The sequence below is a fragment of the Saccopteryx bilineata genome, chromosome 3, assembly GCF_036850765.1.
Source record: "Saccopteryx bilineata isolate mSacBil1 chromosome 3, mSacBil1_pri_phased_curated, whole genome shotgun sequence".
Classification (NCBI taxonomy): Eukaryota; Metazoa; Chordata; class Mammalia; order Chiroptera; family Emballonuridae; genus Saccopteryx; species Saccopteryx bilineata.
In genome coordinates, this window is record NC_089492.1 from 157215489 (window position 1) to 157236502 (window position 21014).

At 32.1% G+C, this 21014-nt stretch overlaps 1 pseudogene; it reads right to left on the bottom strand.

The window, feature by feature from the left end:
- Positions 1-7579: 7579 nt before the first annotated feature.
- Positions 7580-7820, bottom strand: LOC136328886 (large ribosomal subunit protein eL43-like; annotated as a pseudogene).
- Between the last annotated feature and the right edge of the window lie 13194 nt (positions 7821-21014).

The window sequence follows — 21014 nt, forward strand, 5'->3', positions numbered from 1 at the left end:
AGAGATGGCAGATAAACACTAGAAAATATAGGAATGCCTTTTAATATGTAAAGAGACATCTATCTACCATTGTGTTGACTTGTAAATTTTGTTTTCTCCAAAATGATGTATGGCTTGCAATTTGAACATGGTCCTATCATGTTAAAGGACATATGACTATAACCAATAATGGTAAAGGACACCTAATTGCAATTTTTACTTCTGTACTTCCCACTTACAAAACTATAAAAACTAGGTAGAACAAAGGGCTGGTGCGCTCTCCCTCAGATTTCTGTCGGTTGCCGCCGCTTGGCCAAGCTAGACAATAAAGCTTTAATGTGTAATCGACGGATTTTGTTCGTGTCTTTAACGTTTCGAGTCCCTCTGGATTAGGCTTAACATAACTAAGTCAAATATTAAAGAAAAAATATAAAGTCCAAGTGTGCTTTTATTGGTAATTAAACAAAATAAATATGACAAAATTAAATTTATTCTGACATTAAAAAAACATTTTACGTTAATTATTGAGTTATACTTTTTAGAATTTGTAAAAAAGAGGGGTTAAAAATTAAAAAAGACAAAAAAGGTTATCTTTTTATATATATAGATACATTCTTAGTATGATTTAATAAATTTAGCAGGTCCCGGTGAGAATGTGTTAAGTTTTTTCATTCTTGTGTTTATGAGAAACATAAATAATATAATGATATGGTAATAATAAATATAATAATGATGTGTTAACAAAAAGGGCAGTATTTCTGTAATGAAATGGTATACTAGAGTAACTATATTTGTTTTTATATGTGGGCACATGCCAGCGAACCAGCACAGCTAGTAATTTCAGGTCCCTGGTGGAAATACTGTGGAATTAAGAAAATACACGGAATCAAGAAAATACACTTAAAGAAATAAAAGATGGGGTTGGGAGGGCCCTGTAATTGCTGCTGGCAAGAACAAAACATGCCCAAAAACTGCATCTTGCTTTATTTAATAAGGGCAAAGTGAGGCCATTAGCAAATCAATGGTCTCTGATCACGTTTCCAAGGCAACCCAAGAATTTTACCAAGTGCAGAAAACCCCTACCATACATATCATCTTAACTTTACACCAAACTAAGAATAGAAGAAACTTGCCTCCAGTCTTTCCAAGGAACATGGCGGGTAGTATAAACAATCCAGCACCACAGTTTAACAGCCTTTTGTAACCTAATCAGACAAGTGAGGTGGGGGGTTGGGCAGACTGTCAGCTTACAGACAATTTGCCATACCTCTGTCCCCCAAAAATCTAAACTCCAAAAACCTTGTTGGTTTTTTGGTCCCCAACAGGCACATATTTCTCTGGAATACCATAATGCTCACCTGAAAATCTTCTAGGGCACACCAGTGTGCCCTGGCTCATACTTTGAGAAATACTGCTCTAACCACTGTATCACCACCAGTCAGGTCACTAAGTTAATTTTAAACTTATAACTCATAATTAAGATTTGTCTGAAGGTTTTTTTTTTCATATCAGGTTTATTGAAGCATAGTTTATAAACAGTAAAGTACACTTTTTATAGGTGTTTGGTTTGATGAGTTTTAATAAATGTATACATTTAACCACAATTAAAATATAGAATATTTACATAATTCCCCCAAGAATGTTTCCTCATATCTTTTGTAGTAAATACCTTCTTTTAAACCCCAGCCCTTAGCAATGGTGATCTGTTTTTTTGTTCTTATAATTGTTTCTTTTCTGGGTTTTCATTTGAAATTATTGTATGGATTCATCCAGTGTGTAGCTTTTTTGGAGAAATTTCTTTGGTTAGTATAATGCCTTTTATATTTATCCATGTTGTTGAATTATCAAATATTTCTTTTTATTGCTAAGTAGTATTCCATTGGATGGATATAATCTCATTTTTAATCCATGTACCAGTTGATTGATATTTTTATTGTTTCCAGTTTTGAGTATTTTTATATGAAGTTACTAGGCACATTTGTGCGAACATCAGTTTTTATTTTGTAGAGGTAAAGACTGAGGAGTGGCATGGTAAGATCAAAGAGCAAATGTACATTTAGCTACAGGACACTACCAAGCTGTGTTAAGAGTGGCTGTGCCATGTTGCCATCTAACCAGCAATGAATTCTCATATAATATACAAAAATTTCTTTTGAAATGTCATATTTTAAAAATAAAAGGTGGTAGTATATTTATATGACTTCACATTTCAAACATATCATGTACAACTATTTTATCTTCTGTATCTGAGGATTATAATATCTGAATTCCCCAGGAAGCTTTTCTTTATCATTTTAATTATTTTATCATTTTTTTAGTCCTTATTCCTGGTCATAAATTTTATGTAGGTTTGATATTGTTATTATAAATTTTACATTGTAGGCTCATTGTGTTTTGGCTTTACCTGAAAGGACATGCCCTGGGATTAGTCTACAAATCAGAGTGTTAATTTTCTTTAGCTCATTCCTTTTTTTGTATGTGGCAGAGACAGAGATAGTCAGAGAGAGGGACAGATAGGGGCACACAGACAGGAAGGTAGAGAGATGAGAAACATCAATTTTTCATTGCAGCTCCTTAGTTGTTCATTGATTGATTTCTCATATGTGCTTTGACCAGAGGGCTACAGGAGACCAAGTGACCCCTTGCTTGAGCCAGCGACTTTGGGCTCAAGCTGGTGAGCCTTGCTCAAACTAGATGATCCCGCACTCAAGCTGGCGACCTCAGGGTCTTGAACCTGGGTCCTCCACATCCCAGTTCAATTCTCTATCTATTGTGCCACCTGATCAGGCTCTTTAGCTCATTCTTTACTTGCCCCTGTTTGTTCCATTCCCTTTGTCTTTCTCCTCCTCTTCTTTTTCTTAGTTTTTACTTCTGCTCTAGCTCCTTTCTTCTTCTTTTTCTGGCCCTGGAGATTCTCTATGACTATGCAATAAACAATTCAGTGCCCACAGAAACGAGTTCTTCTGTCTCCCGATATACTTGTCTACAAATAGACTTGTACAACAATGTCAAGTAATTCTATCTGCAAAGGAAAAAAAAATCTTGGACAATCTAAATGCCCATCAACATAGTATGAGTGAATTAATGAAAATACATCATTTATAGAACAGAAATTATACTCACATATATTTATAGAATGGAATTCTACACAGCATTGAAAAATAATAAATACATGAATATCAGAAACATATGCTGAGTGAGAGATGACAAACATAAAAGAGTGTATTATTTCATTTATAAGGCATTCCATGTAACACAAATCTTATCCATGATGATAGTAGTGAGAATATTTGTTATCTTTAAGGTTATTGATTGGGTATAGGCAGTAAGGAACTTTAAGTGCTGCAAAAAATATTTTATATATCAATCTGGTACATGGTTATACAAATATAGAATTTTATTAAAACTTTTCAAGTTGTACACATAAAAGTTTTATATTTTATTCATGTAACTTGCATCTTAATAAAAACATATAACTAAAAAACAAATAAAATATCTTGTAACACAAGGGTATATTTATAAATGTCAAATATCTTCTAATAAGGTTAAAGATAAAAGTGAAACATAAATCTATGTACTTGCACATAAATGCTTAGTAGAAATACCAAATATAGAACTCTTTGAACTTCATTTATGTGCGTTATTTGAATGTGTTTTGTGTCGCTGTACCATTATATTGTTCATTCAAATCTGAGAATCTTTTAAAGTAGAGTCATTGTGCCCATTTCAGCCATACAGAAAGTGATCGAAGATAAAATCATTTCAGTGGATTCAGAAATTTGGAAGTCTTTGTTAAGGAAAATTTGAGACTTTTAGCCTTATGGAGACTAATAAGTTTTGATTCCACATATTTAGTTTTATTAAAATGTTTTAGAGACAGAGTGGGAAGAATTGTTAAAGCAAGGAAGGAGTAATCAGAATGCCATCTATTTGAGGCTGTAAAAGGGAGGCACACTCTTCATTTTACTTTTCTGAGGGAACTTTCCAGTTTCTAATTGTCCCTTTTTATGAAAACCACTTTTATGTTTCAGTATGCACTGATGATTAATAAAATCAGAGAATATTTTTGTAATGTCAATAAAATATACTTAAATACAATGAGCAGAGGTAAATATTTAAAAAAAATCCATAAGCAATTATTAAATAAAGCAGTCTGATCATTTTGTAAATTAGTAGGTGACTAGATCTGTAGATCATTAATACAGGTCAGCAATAAATAATGGCAATATAATTAATAACTAATTGAAACAAGACAATCTATTTCAACCAGAAAGATTGAGGACACATTGAACTTGATTTATACTAATTTGTTCATTGTTTTTCTTTCCAGGGTTTTCCTATCACTTTTGAAGCTATGCAGATGAGAAATCCTTTTTCCTATGTACTCCTGCATCTTATAGAATATCATTTCCTCTTCACCTTTCTTCCTGAGAATAAAATATTTTGTTTCTGAATCAAATAAATATTTTATATTAAAATAGGGTACATAATAAAACCACACTCTCTGTGTTACAAATTAGTTTTACTTGCTTAGTGTTAGAGTTCAAAATATGTATTCAACAATACTTGAAGTAATTATCATAATGAAACTAAACTTAGTTTTTTTGCAATCATGTGAAAACATTGTCAAAATTAAATAACAAAGATAAAAAAACCTTTAAGCAGTCTTTAAAACAAAACTACCTAATAATGTTTTAAATGTAAAAAGAAATAGACATTGTCAATCTGGCATACCCACTAAAATGAGAAGGCCCAGGCATAAATCATTGTCCAGTTAATTTATTCACTTTTTCTATCAACTTGTTACTACTTCTGTCTTTGTTAAAATTAATAAATTGTAAAAAAATTACTACTTTTGTTGACACTTGGTATTATTGCTTATACTTGATGATGTTAATTAGAAATCTAATTTTTATGTACTTATCACAAAGAAAATATCATTTCATTAAAATCCAGATAGATTTAGAAAATATCTGTAAAGACTATGGAATTATTGCTGTTTGAGCACTGGGAGCTTTGTTCTGTTTTTATTACTTGAGTAAAGCAACCACAACAAGCAATTAAAGGGAAAAAATATTAATCTCTGAAGTTACAGACACACTTGCATTTTGAGCTGTATTTTGTTAGGGAGAAAAACAAGATGAAATATTACATTTTAAATTTTATTTTATTTTATTTTATTTTATTTTTATTTTTATTTTTTTTTACAGAGACAGAGTGTGAGTCAGAGAGAGGGATAGACAGGAACGAAGAGAGATGAGAAGCATCAATCATTAGTTTTTCATTGCATGTTGCAACACCTTAGTTGTTCATTGATTGCTTTCTCATATGTGCCTTGACCATAGGCCTTCAGCAGACCGAGAAACCCCTTGCTGGAGCCAGCGACCTTGGGTTCAAGCTGGTGGGATTTGAACCTGGGTCCTCTGCATCCCAGTCTGACGCTCTATCCACTGCGCCACCGCCTGGTCAGGCAAAAAATATTACATTTTAATATACCACAATTTAGTTGACCTCAATTCTAATAACTCTTACTTGTCTCTAAATTTCCGTCAAAAAAAAAAAGAAAGAAAAATAGATGAGACCTGGATCAACAGTTATATTATGACCATTTCAAGATAAACAAACAAATTATAAGGCTACATGTTTATTTTTAAAAATGAGAACACACATTAAGACAAAAAAAGGCATTTCAGGCTATTTGTGGATTTTCACTTCACTCTGAGTGAGCTAATGAATGGACAGAGACATAGAGAATGAAGACACAAGGTCTTGGGTCTGACCTTTGAGGAATCTCTGCAAGCAGACCTATAGCAATCAGAATTTAGTGCACTACTTTTGGTGAGCACAATTGAAGGGCTGTTCTGAGTTTTGAGACAGGCTTAGTATCAATCTGGCCATATATTAGGAATTTAATAAGTACCCCACCAAGACATGTCATAAACAAGAAGTATCTTGTAAGTATTTTTATGAGCTAGTGTTACAGTTTGAAGTGCTGCCTCCGGTTTAGAAAGGTTGAAATTTCAGTACCACTTAAACACAGATTAGCTTCACTATGTTAGACTAGTGAACTAAAAGATTGTAACTTTACTTTCTTCATCTGTAAATGCTGATTATACTAGAAACTAGTTCAAAGAGAATCTGAGTTGAAATATGAAAAAGTACTTAACACATTTTCTGGTATATAACACTCAACATACAGGTACTTCTTCTAATTACTATTATTACTTTAGAACCTACAAAGAAAATGAGATTAGGCAGGACAAATTAATTAAAAATAACTTAAGAAAACTAAAAGTTTGCTTAATATTCTCTATTAAAATAATAATATTCAAAAATATACATTGTGTATACATTTGTTTCACTATGTTTAGAATGAAAGATGGTGTATTATATAAATAGTGGCTACTCAATAATATTTGGGAAATAGATGAATAAAGAAATATTCAAATAAATAAAAATCATGCAATATTTTCTTCAATTATGTCAGCAAAATAGGATGAAAATAATGTCAATTTTTCTTAAAAGGGCATTCTAAAAATGACTAAATCTCATTGCTATATGAAAAATGATATATTTTAACTTTATAAATAATTGTTTTTATGCATTTATTTTCTAAAACAAAGGTTATTTTTCCAGATTTTTATAAAATAAAGCCCACATATTTTTGTTAAATGAAAACCAATTTTTTTTTATAATTCCAATTTCCCAGCCTTCCCTGTTGACAACCATTAACTTCTTTTCTGGATCTGTGGGTATGACTTGGTATTGTTTTGTTTATTCATTTATTTTGTTTTATGAATTCTACAAATGAAATCATATGTATTTGTCTTTTTCTGTCTGACTTATTTCACTTAACATAATACCTCTTGATTCATTCATGTTGTCACAAATGACAAGCTATTAATATATAATGAAATATTGTATGTATCTTATTTATCTTTTCATCTATTGATTAACATTTAAGTTGTTTCCATATCTTGGCTATTACTAGGATGAAATCCCATATTATAAGAAGGTTTTTAGAGTCTAAATTATAAATGAGAATTTAAAATGTATTAAATATTATAATTTATTTGGACTCCTAGTAGTTACTGTGCCCGCCTTCTTGTCATGACAAGGAGAGCATCCTTGGATGTATTACCCTCATGTTCACAAAATAATTTCTTCCAGGTTTGTATGAACTGTTTAAGTTGTTTTCTGGTGAGAGTTTTTGTTTGTGTCTTAATTTTTAATATTTATAACTCTCTCCTTCCTGACAGTTACATAAAACACAATAATTGTTTATTTAAAGGACAAAATATTAATTTGGCAATACTGACCGCATTAACCAGTGCTACTCAAATACCTGAACCTCCCTTTGTTTTTACACTAACACAAAACTGAAGGGCAGAACTTACTACATTCAGTGGGACTGTAGGGGAGTTATGCTAGATGAACTGGTGTATCAATAAGATGGAGAGTGTGGTATTGGTGTGAAATATAAAAACTCTTTCTTCTTCTTCTTCTTCTCTCTTCTTCTTCTTCTTTCTTCTCCTTCTTCTTCGGTTACATAAAGTAACCCATTTATTTTAGACTAGCAGTGTTTCCAATTATGATGTTCCTATTGGTCTTTCGATTCCTTCAGTCTTCTGATGGCAAACTTAACTGTAACAGCCCAGACACCACCAGCTACTGTTTTCAAGCAAGAGCCACATGTTCCAGATCCCCACAGCCCACCTCTTCACCTTGGTTTTGCCGCACAAAGAGCAAGTGTACTTGGAGTGTTGGCTGATTTTAATTTTCTTTACCATCTTCTTGAGGGGGGCACCATAACAGATGCCATCTTTACCCACAATTCCACTTTTTTGGTGTGTTCAGCCATGTAGCCTCAAAATAGGTTGAAACTTTCTTTCTTATTCTTAAGCTGCTGGCATTCATCTTGACTATACCATGCCCCCAGATGAAAAAAACTGCCTCACACAAAAGTGTTCTTTCTCATCCAGACAGAACATAGCCCAACACATCTTGACAGATTTTTCCAACTGCTACAGTAATATTCATAGCAGATTAGCAATATAGAGTGATTTTCAATAAAATGTCAACACTTCTCATTACGGTGTGTTTAACAATAAAATCTCACTCAAGAAAAATATTGTGACTTAGATCTCTAAGGTAAATAAAATATTATGAAAAGAGAACTAATGTTGGTTGTTGTTAAAAGTACGTTAGCATCATATTTTATTCTGCTAAGAAGCTTGTTTACAATTACATTATCAATTTTTATTCTGAGGAAGTGATATAACTGGTAGTTTTCATCAGTGTTCTTAAATAATCTGGTAACAATGGCATAAATTTTGGTACATCTATGAAAACTGTGCAAAAACCATAATGATAATGAAAAAAGAAGATAATAAATTTCTAGAAATTTTACTGTTTAAGTTCCTCTTTGAGTAGAGAAAATAGAAGAAAAGAAATTATGGGGGTGAATAGGTACATGTAAATAATTTAAACAATTTTGACAAGTGCATAACATGGAACATAATTAAGCCAAAACAAATAAGATTAAAATTAGACAAGACATGGGACTTCTGCTTCTGCAATTTGAGGACAAGAAATCACTGCCAAATGCACTTTCTACTTCTTGAAAGCTCCAGAATTCTGTGTAGCCCAGAGTTTGGGATGCAAAAAGCCAGAGTTCCCTGTCTAATCTTGACAACTGGATGGAAATGTTTTGTACTTAAATGATCTTACTGTGTGAAGTGATCATATGGACTTCATTGATTCTAAGAAAGATGGAAGGACCTGAAAAGCCACCCTTGACATCTCTGACTTCTCCCTGTTTCCTCTGAGCATATTGAATGCCTATATCCCTGATATTATTTAGTAACGTTTGATACTAAGAGCTCTGGAAAAAAAAATCAGGTTTGTTTTTATGCTTACCACAGTCAGTCAAAGCAATTCTGAAAAAAAAAAGTAATTTAAATAATAAAATGGTATAAAATAAAAATGAATATTGTAAATTTCATTTTCTGAGAACTAAAAACTATATCTTAAAGCTCAAATGACAGCAAGGCTTTTAATATTGTTTTATAAAACCATGTTTACTGAAATAGTTTTTCTATATGTCTACCTAAGAATGGAGCTGCCAGGTTATAAGGTTTGTATTTTTTCCACTTTACTAACAAATATGTTTTTCAAAGTAGTTGCAGCAAAGAGGTTTCCCTCCAGTTGTGTGTAAAAGTTTTGTTTCTCCACATTTTTCCAAAAAAAAATTTGCAATTTTTGCCTGTTTCATTGTTGTAAAATGTTCTCTCAATCTCTATTTAATATGCATAACTTGCATACATATAGTCCTAAACTTGTTTTCATTTGTTTATTATCTATTGATATCTCTTATTCTCTGAAATTATGATTGACCTTTTGACAACTCATGGGTAGAAACAGCTACCAACCATGCAACTGAAAACCCGATATGCCTATTGCCAGAGGTGAAGGAGAGTGGAGAAAGACAAAAGAGGGCAAAGGGAGAATAAATGGTGATGGAAGGAGACTTGACTTAGGATGGTGAACACACAATATAATGTACAGATGATATATTACAAAATTGTACACCTGGAAACTATATAATTTTATTAACAAATGTCACCTCATTAATTTAATTTAAAAAGAAAGAAAAAGAAAGAAAGAAAATTTGTTATAACTTAACTTGGGCTTCCACAACTTCCATTTTACTTTTAAATAATCCTTGTAGTTGGTTTGAACTACAAGGGTCAATTAAAAAAATGCATATAAGTGAGCCCATGCTATTTGAACCCATGCTGTTCAAGGGTCAGTTGTACTATTCTTACACAGTCTATATGATGTAAGAAATTTTTCTTATTGATTTGTGAGAGTATTTTTTAAAACTATATCCTCATTACAAAACTTACATATTAAACCTTCATATATGACAAACTATCAGCTATTAATATGGTTAATGGTGAAGAACTGAAAGCTTTCCCTCTAAGATCAGGAAACAAGACAAGGATGCTGACTCTCTCCACTCTTATTTAGCATAGTACTTTAAGTCCTAGCTAGAGCAATTAAGCAAAAAAAGAAGTCAAAGACATCCATATTAAGAAGGAAGATGTAAAATTGTCACGTTTGTAGATGACATGGTTCTTTATATAGAAAAACCATAAACTCTCTACAAAAATACTACTAGAAACAATAAAAAAATATAGTAAAGTTTCAGGATACAAAATAAATGTACAAAAATTTAGTGCATTCCTATATAACAACAATAACATTTCAGAAAAATAAATTTAAAAATTATTTTTACAATGACAAAAAAGAGAATAAAATACCTAGAAATAAAGAATGTGAAGGACTTACTTACTGAAAACAAAACATTATTAGAAGAGATTGAAGAAGACTCAAAGAAATGGGAAAATATTTTGTGTCCACAAATTAGAAAAATCAACATAATTAAAAACAGCCACATTACCCAAAGCAATATACAGATTTAATGCAATCCCCATCAAAATCCAACGATATTTTTAAAAAGAAATTAAACAACAAAATTGTCAGATTTTTATGAAACTACAAAAGACATTGTAAACCCAAAACAATCTTGAGAAAAATTGAACAAAGCCAGAGGTATCACACTCCCTGACTTCAAATTATACTACAAAACAACAAGAATCAAAACAGCATAGTAGTGGAAGAAAAGCAGAGACACAGACCAATGGAATATAATTGAGGGCCCAGAAATAAACCCACATGTATATGTGCAAATAATCTTCAACAAAGAAGCCAAAAACATACAATGGAGAAAAAAAAAAGCCTCTTCAATAAATAGGGCTAGGAAAATTGGAAAGCCATATGCAAAATAATGACACGACTGCTTTTTGCCACATATACAAAAATTAACTGTAAATGTATGAAAGGTCTAAATATAATGCCTCAAACAATAAATCACATAGAAGAAAAGATATCTGCTGAACTTATGGACCTTGATCTTAGTGAGAATATTATGAATTAGACCTCAAAAGCAAGGGAAGTTAATAAATGAGACTATAAGAGATTCTACTCTACCACCATCTTATTCCTTCTGTGTTTCAGCATTCAATTTTTTTCTTACTCATTCTGCAGAATCAAGATTAACACATGAGGTATACATATACATATACATATACATATACATATTACTATACATACTTCTATTGAATTTATTAAAGTGACACAACTTAATATAATTATACAGGTTTCAGGAGCCTTAGTCTACAACACATCTCTGTATGCCTCTGTGTTCATACTCTACCGAGTGAAATCATCATCCATCACCATTTAATCCCCCATGCCCTCCTCTAACTCCCCACTCCCAACAATCACCACACAGTTGCCTGCACCCGTGAGTTTTTTATGTCTTTTTTGTTTTATCCTTTCATCTCTATCATCCAACCCCGCAACCCCTATAGCTGTCAGCCTGCTTTCTATGTATAAGTCTGTTTCTATTTGCTTGTAAGTCCATTTTGTTCACTAGATTCCAAGTATGAATGAAATCTTATGATATTTGTCTTTCTCTGACTGGCTTATTTATATATATTTTTAATCAAATTTGATTACAGTGACATTGGTTAACATAATTATACAGGTTTCCAGTATAAATATGGTGTACTAAGGTGTGTAGAATTGGGCACCATTTATATTTTTTAATTAGAACTGTCTTCTTCCTGTATGCTCTACAATTAGTACATTAATTTTAAATTTTATATAATTAAGTAAGACTTTTTTATAGGGTTGACATTTTAATTCAAAATTTATTAAGCCAATATTAAACACTCACTCTTAGCAAAAGTAGACTTTAGCATGCTTTCAGATCCACAAATCAAAGCCTAGTTTCTAGCCTCAGAGACACCACACTCCCTGATATTTTTTTTGGTGAAAGTAACCCTACAATATCATTTTTCCATTTAGTGATGTGAGAGGAATAATGGCTTCAAGAAAATATTTAAAAGAAAGTAACTCACAAAGACATTAGCAGAGGTAAGAAAATAATTCAAAAAGAAACTTCAAGGAACAACAGATGGAAGGGGCTCATGATGCCAATGAGAAAGGAAGCTCTGAAAAAAGCCTGGAGTAGCTTGGCCACAAAGAAAAGGAACGATCCTTGATTTAGCCAGTTGTCTAAACCCAAATATCACATCTGCTTGTCAAATAAAATCCTTTTTAAAAATATTTTACTTAGACAATAAAATTTAACAGGGTGAAATTGACCAATAATAGTGCATATGTTTTAGGTAAATAGTTCTATAGCATTTGAACTGTTGATTATGTTGTGTACCCATCACCCAAAGTCAAATCATTTTCCATCACACTTTATTTGTCTCTCTTTATTCCCTTTACCTGCATCCCCACCTCACTCCTTCTGGTAACAGCTTTACTTTTTTCTATGTCCATATGTCTCTGTTTTATATCCCACCTATGTTTAAAATCTTATAGTTCTTAGCTTTTTCTGATTTACTTATTTCACTCAGTATAATGTTATCAAGGTTCATCCATGTTGTCATAAATGATCCTATGTCATCATTTCTTATGGCTGAGTAGTATTCCATTGTATATATGTTCCACATCTTCTTTATCCAGTCTTCTATCAAAAAACACTTAGGTTGTTTCCATGACTTGACTTCTGTGAATAATGCTGAGATGAATATGGGGTGCATGTGTTTTTATGTACCAATGTTTTTGAGTTTTTTGGGTAGATACCCAGTAGGGGGATTGTTGGGTCATAGGGCAATTCTATTAATTTTTTGAAGAGCCACTGTACTTTCTTCCATAATGGTTGTACTAGTTTGCATTCCCACCAGCAGTGAATGAGGGTTTCTTTTTCTTCACAGCTTTTTTTTTTACCACTTACTACCTGTCTTGTTGATAATAGCCAGTCTAACAGGTGTGCTATCTCATTGTAGTTTTGATTTGCATTTCTTGAAAATCTGGTAAAGATGAGCATCTTTTCATATACCTGTTGGCCATTTGTGTGTCTTCTTAAGAGAGTGTCTGTTCAAATCCTCTCCCCATTTGTTATTTGGATTGTTTGCTTGTTTGTTGCTGAGATTTTTGAGTTCTTTATATTTTGGATATTAACCCTTTATTGAAGCTGTTGTTTGAAAATATCATTTCCCATTTAGTTGGCTGTTTATTTGTTTTGTTGTCAGTTTCTTTTGTAGTGTAGAAACTTTTTAGTTTGACATAGTTTCATTTAAATAAAATCTTTTATATATCAAATGTATCATTGGTGAATATCTTCTTCCATTTGGTAAGTTGTCCTTTCATTTTGTTGATGGTGTCTTCCACTGTGCAAAGTCTTTTTAGTATGATGTAATCTCATTTGTTTATTTATTTATTTTTGTTTCCCTTGCCCAAGGAGCTATGTCTAAAAAATTGCTTTAAAAAAGTCAGATTTTACTGCTTATGCTTTCTATAAAGAGTTTTATGCTTTTGAGTTTTAAATATTTAAGTCTAATCTATTTTGAGTTGTTCAGTATGTGGTGTAAAAAGGTGATTCAGTTTAAATATTTTTGCATGTATCTACCCAATTTTCCTAACTCCATTTACTGATTAGACTGTCTTTACCCCATTGTATGTTCTTGCTTCCTTTGTCAGAGATTAATTGGCCAAATTAATACAAAATAATGTTAAGTGCAAACTGTGATAGAAAAATAAAATGAAAACACCTATTACTTAAAATCATACTATACTGTAAATAATAAATAGCAAAACCAAGAAATTTAAACTTAACCTTTATTTGTCTTTCCAGTAAAAGATAAAAGAAAAGTTGATAGTAGAAGATAATGGAATATAGATTGTACTTTGCAACACTTGCAGAGTGCCAGAGAACACAGCTCAGAGGACCCAGTAGGCCTGGATTTAATGAGACTATTACTTATCAGTTGTTTTATTTGGAGGTAAGTCATTTCACCCGCCCTGTCTCAGTTTTGTCATCTGTTAACTGGGATAATCCTAGTCCCTTTCTTTTATGTTTGTTATAATTAAATAAACCATCAATGTAAGTCCCATTTAAACAATGCCTGGTGTTTTTATCATAAGGAAATATAGAAAACACAGCACATATTTTAAAAGCAACTACATCTAGTTTATGGAAGTTTCCAAGAGACTAACGCCGCTGGAGTCCCTTAGGATTGCTGAGAGAGGGCAATGGGTAGAATATAGTCTTAGAAGCCAAGGAAGCCTTTTGAAAATTAGGTAGATGTGGTAATGTTTCTTTGGAAAAGAAAAATATTCAATCATATTATATTATATATGTCCTCATTTTGCTTCCTTGATGTAACACTGGAACAACAACAAAATCTTATTATGCAGGATTTTAAGTTGCACCCGTTTAAAGGAAATATTAAATAGCTATATATGACTGAGACAGTAAGACTGTATCTTCATACAAAATACTTTTAAAGTCGAGAGCTTTTGTTTCACTTATTAGAGCAAAATCATTTTAACGTGTACTATTTTAAGATCATGCTTTACATAATAAATCTCAAACTGCTCTATTAAAGTTCCGTATGATAAGTAATTCTTCACTCTTAGGTATTCACACCAATCAGAGGTAGAAAGTTGATCCTTGATTCTATTTCCCCAACAGTGGAAGAGAAACAATTAAAGCTTTGAGGATGTTTTCTATCACTGACAAGATGAACTTAATTGTTTCTAGATTGTACATCACTTTCAATTTTATATGTAGCAAAAGTAAAAAAAAAGATTAAATCTTGAAAAGCCAATAAATTCATAACCTGAATTTAAAAAAAAAAGGAAGACAAAATTTATTCTAGCCATGCATGTCACATTTTGTTTAAAAGATGACGATTATCACAATATTGACTTTTACTCTTCCTATTTTTCACTGAAGGTATAAAGGCTGTATGAATTGATGAATAAATGAACCTACATATAATTATATAATTCTATGGAAATAAAATAAAAATATTAATTGGTTCTTCTGCCATCAGAAAAAATTAAAATTAAAATACAAGCTGCTGAGTACACTGCTTTTTTTGCTTATAATATTATCACCCCCTTCAGAATAACACAAACTTGGGTACAATTATACGATGACAGCACATCGTACAACCAGAAAAGAAAGTGGGATGTTGGAATGGTTGATAAAAATCTTGAAATTATAAAATGGGAAAAATGCAGGTTCCAGAATCCTCATAGTAACTATTCATGCACTGAAACATCACTGCTTGTTGTATTTAAAAATATTATGTGTACCAGAGTCTCTTTTGAAAATAAATGTAATTCCCAGGAATTGATTATAACTCCAACTTATAAAAACTAAATGTAATGTTAATTCAAAAACAGATGTTAGAATAATAGTTAATACAATGTATTTATATGTTATATTTATGGACAAAAGATGTTCATATATCTGTATTTGAAAAGGCATGTGATGAAATTGCCTCTCTTTCCCACATATTCTGGGTAAATATACTGAAATTCTTAGAGTTTAAAAATTAACAATAACATGGCACAGGACAGGTGTCTGGAATATGTCTAAAGATGAAAGCCTCTAAATTTAACTAGGTGATATCAAAATACTAATTTATCAGACTTTTTTTTAACATTCATAGACAAAGGAATGAAGAAATGTTGAGCTTAAGTAGAATGATCCTTAAACTAACCTCATTTCTAGCAGAAACAAACTGAGATCAAGAGAGGTTAAGTAATTTTGCAAGTTAAAATAGAATTATCAATACTCAGATGCCATAATATTGTGAGATCTTATATCTATCATAGTGCCTCCCAAAACAGAGATTGAAAAAGTATATAGTTTAAAAAAATGGGAGAATCACAAGCACATTAGGGTTGGTGAACTCTGTGAATTTTGAATTTTTAAAGAATTTTATTCTAATTTAAAAAAAGCTTTGTAATATATATAGAAATAAAATTGTATTTCCTAAATATGTTCACAAACATATCCTTTCTTAAAGTAAGCCCACATCATGGTGTACACATGCGATTCTACAACTCAATGAGTAACCACACAAGTTGCCTTCGTATACTCTCACAAAAATTATTTATAACTAAATAAAATTATTTAAGATTAAAAAAATACAAGATTAAATCAGTCAATGATGTAATCAATGTAGGCAAATAAGAAACATTAAGTGTCATGGTTAAAGTGAAGAATCTAAAATTAGGTGTACCTAGATTAAATTTCTGGCTTCAATTTGTATTTACTAGTATAATATTGGGTGAAATTTAACTGTAGCATGTAGTCTGTGAAATGGAGGAAAAAATACTATTTAACTCATGAAATGGATGGAAACAAACACAATACAGAATGTTCGCAACAGTATTACTGTTATTTCAATTTTATTTTAATTATTATTTTTAAAGATACAAGAGATATATTTATTATTGATATCCATCTACCTGAGTAAAAGAAAGAGAATTATATTATAATGCCTTTATTGTATTTTGCTTTATTTTATTTTTTCAGTTTCTAATTTATACATCCGTGATTTTTAAAAACCACTTTATAGGAATAAATTGACATATGAAAAGATATACATAATTAATATATACAACTTGACGAATTTGGAAATAAGTAACACCCATGAAATCGTAACCACAGATCATAAATATAACTACAATGTCCAAAAGTTTCCTCCTGCTTCCTTTATTTTAAAATATCGTGATAAGTCCACTTAACTTAAGATATGTTTTTATATATCAAAGTTTTAGTAGACAATACAGGATTGTTAATTACAATCACGTTACTCTACCATTGATTTCCAGAACTTAATTATCTTGCCTAATTAAAACTTGGTACTTACTCTTTGACCAATATCTTCCTATGTTCCCTTTCTCACAGCCCCTGTCTCCACCATTCTGCTCTCTGATTCTCTAAGTTTGACAATTTTAGATTTCTCCTAAAAGTGGGATCATGAAACCCTGGTCCATCCATGCTGTTACAAATGACAGTATTTCTGTCTGAAGGCAGAAAAATATTGTATGCACACTTCACCTTTTCTTTACCCATACATCTGTCCAAAGACATTTAAGTTGTTTCAATACCTTGACTCTTGTGAATAATGTTGCAATAAACATCGGATTTCAGGTATTTCTTCGAGATCTTGATATAAATTCCTTTTGATATAGACCAAGAAGTTGGTGAGATCAAGCATATTTTCAAATAGTACACATTATTTGGACATTGAGTTGGTGTTTCTCCATTTGATTCCTTTCTCAGGTTTTTCAAAATCTTTATCTTTGATCAGGTCTATGCCTGTAACTGAGTCAGTGGACTCTGTCACTTCAATTTCCCTAGTTTCTAGTTCTTGATTGAAATGGCCAACAGGAGACACTGGCATGAGATTGGAGAGTCAGAAGAAAGAGAGGTCAGAATATAGCCCTCCCACTCCTGCTGTGGTTTTGGCAGTCGCTGCAGATATGATTGTACTCCTAAAAAATAGCTTTTATCCAGGGCTATAGGTTGTTCTGGGCTTTTTCTTTCTGTCCCTTCAGGCCAAGTGGTGGTAATAGTGTCTTTATGTCATTACTCCCTGAGTCCTCAATTATCTTTTTTTTGTCTCCCTTAACTCTAGCCACACTTTAATAAATAATCATTATGATAGGGGTTCCCCAAAATTAGAAAATTTGGCTTCAGTAATAGTAGCTTTTTAGTAGTAATAATTAAAAGATTATGTGAGGGGTTAATTACAATAATTTCTTGTAAGGGCTCAGTCACAGAATTTCCTGTTAAGGGTTAAGGCACTGTAGATAACTAGAAGTTTAGTTCACCAACCTTAATTTTTACTTTGTTGCCTAAGAAATACAGAGAGTTCTCTTGCAGAAGGTTCCCAGAGGTGCCAGACCCCGGAAATTCCAGAGCAACATCAAGGACACCAGAGAGACCTGTGTTAGTGTCAGAAGGACATTAAGGGAAGGCATCCCTGCACATTGTTATATGACTAATAGTGCATACGTTTCTTTTTCTTTACATCATTACTAACAGCCCCTCAATCCGATAAAAACAACCAGCACCTGGAGAGGGTTAAGGCAGTTCTTTTGGACAGAAGTCCCCTGCCTTCTCAAGTTGCTGCAATTTTACTTAAAGATGCTCTTATACCTACTCAGCCCCTGTCTCTTCTAAAATTGGCAAAACTTTTACAAGAGTGTTTTTGTTTAATAGGAATAAAAGTACATTAACATAGGACTTATTGTATCACAATATAGAATAATGTTTTGCTGAGGAACATTCTACATTTGTGGAAATGCAGAATCTCTAGAAGGACCTGCTCTCTGAGGTTTACCACTCTACCATCATTGCCTTGGCATATGGTCTCTCACCTAATAAGCATGTAATAAATATTATTTTTACTAAATACTTAAAATTAAATAAGAAAAATGCCATATAATGCTCCTGAATAGCAAATGTTTTCTGTGTATATGTGTATCTTTGTGTATGCTAGAGTGTTTTTTCCATAGATGATGCCACAAAAATCTCCAGTTCTATGTATATTTTAAGAAGGACTGTTGCCTCCTCTTCAGAATGCAATACAGTCTACTTCTTTATCCTCTTGAATCTGGTAAAGGAATAGTTCTGTGGTTTTATTGACCAATATGGTAGAAGTCACATAGTGCCAGTTCTGGGTTTAACTCTTGACCATCCTCTTAGAAACCTGGAGACAACTCTGAACTGTTATGTGGTAAGACAACTAAGCCACACTGAGAACTTTGGAGAATGAAATGCTATGTTTTGTTGAGAGTTAATGAGGCTAAAAAACAAGAAAACATCAATGAATTGAAAGGAGAAGATATCTTGCAGTTGAGTGTTCCAACACTAGTCATGTAAGCTAATGCCATATGAAATATAGAAAAACCAACCATCTGAGCCCTTCCTGAATATCTGACCCACAAATAATGAGTAATGCTTTTACAAATTTTAGGGTAAACTAAATTGTGTGTGTGTATAAGAGAGAGATTAAAATAAAGTTGCACCCTCATAGGATGGAATATTAATTAAAGTTATTAAAACAAGAAGCAAAAATCTCAAACTAAAGATGGACATTTACTTCACATATTACAAAATAAATTTCTGACATACCTACAATGTAAATATTTTTAAATCTCATAGAATTATTAGATACAAAATAAAAAACAGTTGTCATTAAAAATTTTCTGTATATGACACAAATATTGGTAACTGAAAACATTAAAAATTTAATTTATGTCAAACACCACATAAAAAGTTAAAGACAGCCCTGGCCAGTTTGCTCAGTGGTAGAGCATCAACCTGACATGTGGATGTCTTGGGTTCAATTCCTGGTCAGGGCACACAGGAAAAGCATCCATCTGCTTCTCCACCCTTTCCCTTTTCCCTTCTCTCTCTCTCTCTCTCTCTCTCTCTCTCTCTCATCCTCTCCTGCAGCCATGGCTCAATTAGAACAAGTTGGCCCTAGGTGCTAGGGTTGGCTCCATGTCCTCTGCTTCAGGTGCTAAAAAATGGCTCTGGTTGCAACAGAGCAAGGGCTCCAGATGTGCAAAGCACCGCCCCCTTGTGGACTTACCATGGGTCCCAATCCGGGCGCATATGGCTTCTGTCTTCGCCGCCCCTTCTCTCACTAAAAAAATTTTTTTAAAAAGTTAAAGACAAAAATAACAAACTTGGAATATGTATTATAGAGAAAGAATTAATATCCTAAAAATTACAAAAATCTCATAAAGTTTTTAAAATTATTAATATTCAAAAAAGATATGAATACTCTTACTCCCCCCTCAAAAATATATCAAGTACATAAAGAAACAATTTTAAAGTAGAAAGATAAAGAAAAATAAGTAAATATGTTCACCTTCACTAATAATAAAAATATAATTTAAAATAAAACACTATACTATATTTTTCCTATGAGTTTCATCAACATGAAAAAGAAATGAAAGGTAGTTCTCCTGTATGATGAAAAGCAAAAAATCTCTCTCTCAAAAAAAAATAAAAGCAGTGCATAATGAAGAAAAAGTATAGGGTGTGTATTAGAATCCCTGGTTTCAGTCTTTTTTGAGTCCGGGATTTATTCCTGCTTTTGGTATCTATGAAATACTGTTAAATCCTTAAAATAATCCCACTTTTCAGTTAAATTGATTTGAGTTGGGTTTCTGTCTCTTGCAAATCAGAGTTACAGTAGTGAGTAGTAATAACAAAATGATCTATAGTATTGCAGTATAGACAAAGAATAAAGGATTATCCCAGACATCAAAAATCATTTAAATTTGTAAACTCACTTAATATCTATCAAAATAACACCATGGGCTTGAGCAGCCTGCTTTACTATGTAGAGGGACTTAGTTCAGGGAGTAAACAGGGAGAAATAGAGGGTCAGTGTGGGACAATATTGTTTTACTTTCCTAGCGTGGTGTAGTACTGGCCTCATTTTAGAATGTTATAAATAATCCTGTGAGTAAATGAACAGTGACTGAAATGCCAGATGGTGAAATACCAGCTGCAGAAATATTTCAAAAGCCTGTGTCAATGGGCAAAAAAGTTGGCATATGAACTTACTAAAAGGTAAATATAAGGAAATGCTATTGAAGGAAAGTTGTTCAGACGGTACATAAAGAGTGCAAATGATTTACAAATCATTTTTTTACAGATATCAGCCTAGCAAGATTCACAGTGAAGGGTTTTCAAATTGTCTCATGGTGTTACCTTGAACTAAACCCAAAATACACAAAGGCGATAGAGTATTACAAACTCCTGAGGAAGATTGCTGCAATCACACGTCGCTAGGCACATCCTAGCTGATAAATTTCTCCTGAAGTTTAACTATAGTTATACTATGGTGTTTCAAAGTTTAAATTAATCTCATATGGAGTGCTCATGATTCGAAAATGCTGCATGCATGTGTGTCTTTAAAAACTGATTTTCCATAGTATACATTTTTATTAATATTACTTATTTTAACATAAACTATAGATAAAAAAGCCTAAACCAAAATGTTTCTAAGAAAGGTTGAAAATGGATGCACATATAAATTGTATTTGTATGAATAAAGTAGAAA